General features: G+C 40.5%; 1 pseudogene; it reads left to right on the top strand.

Moving 5' to 3' along the window:
* Window positions 1–960: 960 nt before the first annotated feature.
* On the top strand, window positions 961–4,444 carry LOC136127904 (liprin-alpha-2 pseudogene; annotated as a pseudogene).
* Window positions 4,445–5,753: the final 1,309 nt, after the last annotated feature.

Raw genomic sequence — 5,753 nt, 5'->3', positions numbered from 1 at the left:
CGTACCGCAAACAAACAAAAAACAAAAAAACCCTGAATTTTCTGTTTGTTGCTGGTGTATAGAAATGCAGCTGTTTTTTGTGTATTAATCTTATGTATTGCCACCTTGACAGGTTTCCATAATAATTTCAGTAATTTGTATATCCCCCTTTGTGTTGTCTATGTAGATGATCATATCATCTATAGATGACATTTTCCCCCTTCCATTACTTTTCTACCATTTTCTCCTTGTCACATTATTTTAAGACCTCCAGTACAATGTTGAATACCCATGATGATAGTATGTTTATACCGTTCCTTAAGCAGAACACTTGTAGCATTTCACTATTGAATACATCTTGTGTTTTTATATACACTGACAAATTTGTTCTTTGAACTAGCCTATATCTTTTCTTTTACTAATTGTGGTTTTGGTATTAAGTTGTAACTTTTAGAAGAAATATTCCACTCTGGTTTTTGTTATAGGCCCTAAAGAGTTTGTGGAAAATTCTTCTTCTTTTCCTTGAAAGAAGTAGAATTGTCCTATAAAACCATCTGAGCCTGGTGTTTGATTTGTGGGAGAAAAATGACTACAAGTCTAATTTCTTCAATGGCCATAGGCTGGAGTTTCTACTTATTGAGACTGTTTTAATAATTTGACCATTTCACGTATTTCAAAAGTTTTTGCCATACAGTTGTTCATAATATCCTCTGCTTGATTTCTGCAGTATTTGTATGTCTTCCTTTTCCTTTTCCCAAATTATTTACCTATGCCTTTTTCTTTTTCAGTTTTGTTTGTCAATTTTCTTATTCTTTTTGAAGAACTATATTTTGGCTTTGCTCATTCTGTCTACTGAATCTTTATTTTCTATTTCACTTATGTTTATCTTTATTAATTAGACCTGCCTAATTTCCTTAGAGTTATTCTGTTTTCCTAACTTCTTAAAGTTGTATATTTAGCTCATTTATTTTCAGAATTTCTTCTTCTCTACCACAAGTACCCGGGACTATGCTCAAAAGTAACAGTTCTCACACATGAAAAGATGGTCAACATCACTAATTATAATATTAGAGAAATGCAAATCAGAACTACAATGAGGTATCACCTCACACCAGTCAGAATGGCCATTATCAAAAAGTCTACAAACAATAAATGCTGGAGAGGGTGAGGAGAAAAGGGAACCCTCTTACACTGTTGGTGGGAATGTAAATTGGTACAACCACTATGGAAAACAGTATGGAGGTTCCCTAAAAAGCTAAAAATAGAACTAGCATATGATCCAGCAATCCCACTCCAGGCGTTTATCTGGAAAAAATTTAAAAAGATACAGAGTGTTCATTGCAACATTATTTGCAATAGCTAAGACATGGATGCAACCTAAATATCCATCAACAGATGAATAGATAAAGAAGATATGGTACCTATATACAATGGAATATTACTCAGCCATAAAAAAGAATGGAATAGACTGGAGCCTCAAGGCTCTTTGGTGGGTCTAATGGCAGACTCCAGGAAGGCTCATGCCAAGGGATACTTCCCAGAACTTCTGCTGCCAGCGTCCTTGTCCCCGCAGTGAGCCACAGCCACCCCCTGCCTCTGCAGGAGACCCTCCAACACCAGCAGGATACTGAATCCCTGACAGGAGGGCTGACTGGTTCTAAGGGGGTTGATCCACCGGAATTTGCTGCACTGACAAAAGAATTAAATGCCGGCAGGGAACAACTTCTAAAAAAGGAAGAAGAAATTTCTGAACTTAAAGCTGAAAGAAACAATACAAGACTGTTACTGAAGCATTTGGAGTGCCTTGTGTCACGATATGAAAGGTCACTAAGAATGGCAGTGGTGAAGTGACAAGCCCTGTCCCCCTATGGAATGTCCAGCGAAGTTGAGGTTCTCAGGTCACTGAAATCTTTATTTGAGCACCTCAAGGCCTTGGATGAAAGGTAAGGGAGTGACTGAGGGTTTCTTTAGAAAGAGTCTCTGCACTGGAAGAAGAACTAGCTGCTGCTAATCAGGAGACTGCTGCTTTGCATAAACAAAATGTTCATATACAAAGAAAAATGGCATCAAGTGAGGGATCCACAGAGTCAGAACATCTTGAAGGGATGGAAAAAAAGTCAGAAAGTCCATGAAAAGCGTTTGTCCAATGGCTCTATAGACTCAACTGATGAAACAAGTCTTGTAGTTGAACTACAAGAATTGCTTGAAAAACTATGAAATGGCCCAAATGAAAGAATGCTTAGCAACCCTTTCTTCTCAAGCTGGAGAGTTAGAACAGGAAGTAGAGACAGCAAGAAAGGGTCTCATTAAAACAGAAGAAATGGAACACTAAGTATCAAAGGGACATTAGGGAGGCCGTGGCACAGAAGGAAGATATGGAAGAAAGAATCATGACCCTTGAGAAGCGTTACCTCAGTGCTCAGAGAGAATCTACCTCCATACATGACATGAATGACAAACTAGAAAATAAGTTAGCAAATAAAGAGGCCATCCTATGGCAGATGGAAGAGAAGAACAGACAGTTACAAGAGCGTCTTGAGCTGGCTGAGCTAAAGTTACAGCGAACTATGGGAAAAGCTGAGAGCTTACCTGAAGTAGAGGCTGAACTGGCTCAGAGAATTGCAGCCCTAACAAAGGCTGAAGAAAGACATGGAAACATTGAAGAATTTATGAGGCATCTAGAAGGTCAAATTGAAGAGAAAAATCAAGAACTTCAAAGAGCTAGGCAAAGAGAGAAAATGAATGAGGAGTACAACAAAAGATTATCCGATACTGTGGATAGACTTCTGACTGAATCCAACAAACGCTTACAGCTACACTTAAAGGAACGAATGGCTGCTCTAGAAGAGAGGAATGTTTTAATTCAAGAATCAGAAACTTTCAGAAAGAATCTGGAAGAATCTTTACATGATAAGGAAAGATTAGCAGAAGAAATTGAAAAGCTGAGATCTGAACTTGACCAGATGAAAATGAGAACTGACTCTTTAATTGAACCCACAATATCAAGAACTCATCTAGACACCTCAGCTGAGCTGCGGTATTCTGTTGGATCCCTAGCGGACAGCCAGTCTGATTACAGAACAACCAAAGTAATAAGAAGACCAAGGAGAGGTCACATGGGTGTGCGGAGAGATGAGCCAAAGGTGAAATCTCTTGGGGATCATGAATGGAATAGAACACAACAAATTGGAGTGCTAAGCAGCCACCCTTTTGAAAGTGACACAGAAACGTCTGACATTGATGATGATGAAAGAGAAACGATTTTTAGCTCAATGGATCTTCACTCTCCACGTGGTCATTCTGATGCCCAGACTCTAGCCATGATGCTTCAGGAACAACTGGACGAAAGTGACACAGAAACGTCTGACATTGATGATGATGAAAGAGAAACGATTTTTAGCTCAATGGATCTTCACTCTCCACGTGGTCATTCTGATGCCCAGACTCTAGCCATGATGCTTCAGGAACAACTGGACGCTATCAGCAAAGAAATCAGACTAATTCAGGAAGAAAAACAATGTAGAGTTACATGCTGAAGAAATTGAGAACAGAGTGGCTAGTGTGAGTCTGGAAGGCCTGAATTTAGCAAGGGTCCTTCCAGGTACCTCCATCACTGCCTCGATTACAGCTTCTTCACTGGCCAGTTCATCTCCCCCCAGTGGACACTCAACACCAAGGCTCACCCCTCGAAGTCCTGCCAGGGAAATGGATCGGATGGGAGTCACGACACTGCCAAGTGATCTAAGGAAACATCGGAGAAAGATTGCAGTGGTAGAAGAAGATGGTCGGGAGGATAAATCAACAATTAAATGTGAAACTTCTCCTCCCCCTCCCCCTAGAGCCAAAAGGATGACTCACACCCTCCCTTCTTCCTACCGCAATGATGCCCTAAGTAGTTTAACTGCCTCCCTCAAGCCTGAAAGCCTTGGGCTTGGCAGTGCCAACAGCCACCAAGACTCTCTTCACAAAGCCCCCAAGAAGAAAGGAATCAAGTCTTCAATAGGACGTTTGTTTTGGTAAAAAAGAAAAACCTTGACCTGGGCAGCTCCGAGGCTTTATGGAGACTGAAGCTGCAGCTCAGGAGTCCCTGGGGATAGGCAAACTTGGAATTCAAACTGAGGCTAGAAGACTGAGGAAAAAGCAAGAACCTCTAGAAGAAGCTTGGAGAAAGGGATTACCTTTTGCCCAGTGGAATGGGCCCACTGTAGTCGTGTGGTTAGAGCTCTGGTTGGGAATGCCTGCTTGGTAAGTGGCAGCCTGCGGAGCCAATATGAAGAGTGGTGCCATTATGTCTGCTTTATCAGACACTGAGATCCAGAGAGAAATTGGAATCAGCAATCCTCTGCATCGCTTAAAGCTCCAATTAGCAATCCAGGAGATGGTTTCCCTAACCAGTCCTTCAGCTCCTCTGACATCCAAAACTGTGAGTCCATTTGTGCGCCTTCCCTCTCCCAGTGCTGGGTGAATAGCAGCATCTCCAAGTCCACAGAGCAAATCTGTGGCAGCATGAATTATTCTGAGGAGATTTAGCTTGCTCTTCATTAACCTTGCTGCTACTCTTAATAGGTTTTCAACTGAGCAGCTGTGATTCCTACCAGACTTGAAGCCTGCAACCAAGATAGACTTTTGAGCTAGCCTCTAAAGTTTAGATTTTTCTCCCAAGCAACAAGACCAAGAGTTTACTCTTTTTCAGAATTTTTCTTTTTAATTTAATCTAACATCTCAGGAGATGAGCTATAGGCATTAGTACTTTTTGTACTTGTAATGCTAAACTCACTACTTCTTAAGCAGTTTTCATAATTATGAAAGTTCCTCAGTATTTAATGCTTTATAAATACCAAGTGGATTACCTTCCTTCAAAAAAAAAAAAAAAGAATGAAATGATTCCATTTGCAGCAACATGGATGAAACTAGAGATTATCATACTAAGTAAATCAGACAGAGAAAGGTAAGTATCATATGATATCGCTATATGTGGAATCTAAAAAATGATACAAGTGAACTTATTTACAAAACAGAAACAGACTCACAGAACTTGAAAGCAAACTTACGGTTACCAAAGGGGATAGGGAGGGGAGGAGGGATAAATAAGGAGCTTGGGATTAACATACACACACTACTATATATAAAATAGAGAACAAACAAGAACCTACTGTACAGCACAGGGAACTCTACTCAATGTTCTGTAATAACCTATATGGGAAAAGAATCTGAAAAAGAATGAATATATGTATATGAATAACTGAATCACTATGCTATATCCCTGAAACTAACACAACCTTGGAAATCAACTATACTCCAATAAAATTTTAAAAAACCTGTTCTCTATTTTGTCTTGCAATACTGGAAATGACACTCTTCAAACCACATTTTTCCTTTCCTTAGGGTTGCCTGTTAGTTTCTTCCAATAGCTGCTAAAGGGAGACTAGGAGACCGGAGGAAGGAGAAGGAACCTGTCCCTTCTGTGTTTGCTTCCTGTTAATCGCACCCCAGAAATGTTTCTTTACTTTGGCAGTGACATTTTTTGTTCCAGTTTTCTCTATAGTCCCATAACCAGCATCACTGTCTCTCCTTAGAGACACCAGCACCAGGTGGCCAGTGCTTCCTTCCTCAGTGGTTTGACTCGAAGATCTGCAGGGACGGGGGGCTTCCTCTGAACCCCTGAACATCAGCACCTGCTGGACAGCACCCTCTCATCAGAGATCTGGGTCCCAGCTCTGAGGAGTCTCTTTTCCAAGCTGTTAAATTCTAAAAATAGTAACCTCTTCCTTTTT

This window comes from Phocoena phocoena, chromosome 9 (genome assembly GCF_963924675.1).
Source record: "Phocoena phocoena chromosome 9, mPhoPho1.1, whole genome shotgun sequence".
In the NCBI taxonomy this organism is placed as follows: Eukaryota; Metazoa; Chordata; class Mammalia; order Artiodactyla; family Phocoenidae; genus Phocoena; species Phocoena phocoena.
The sequence above is the reverse complement of the archived record's forward strand: the minus strand, read 5'-3'. Positions and strand labels throughout refer to the sequence as shown.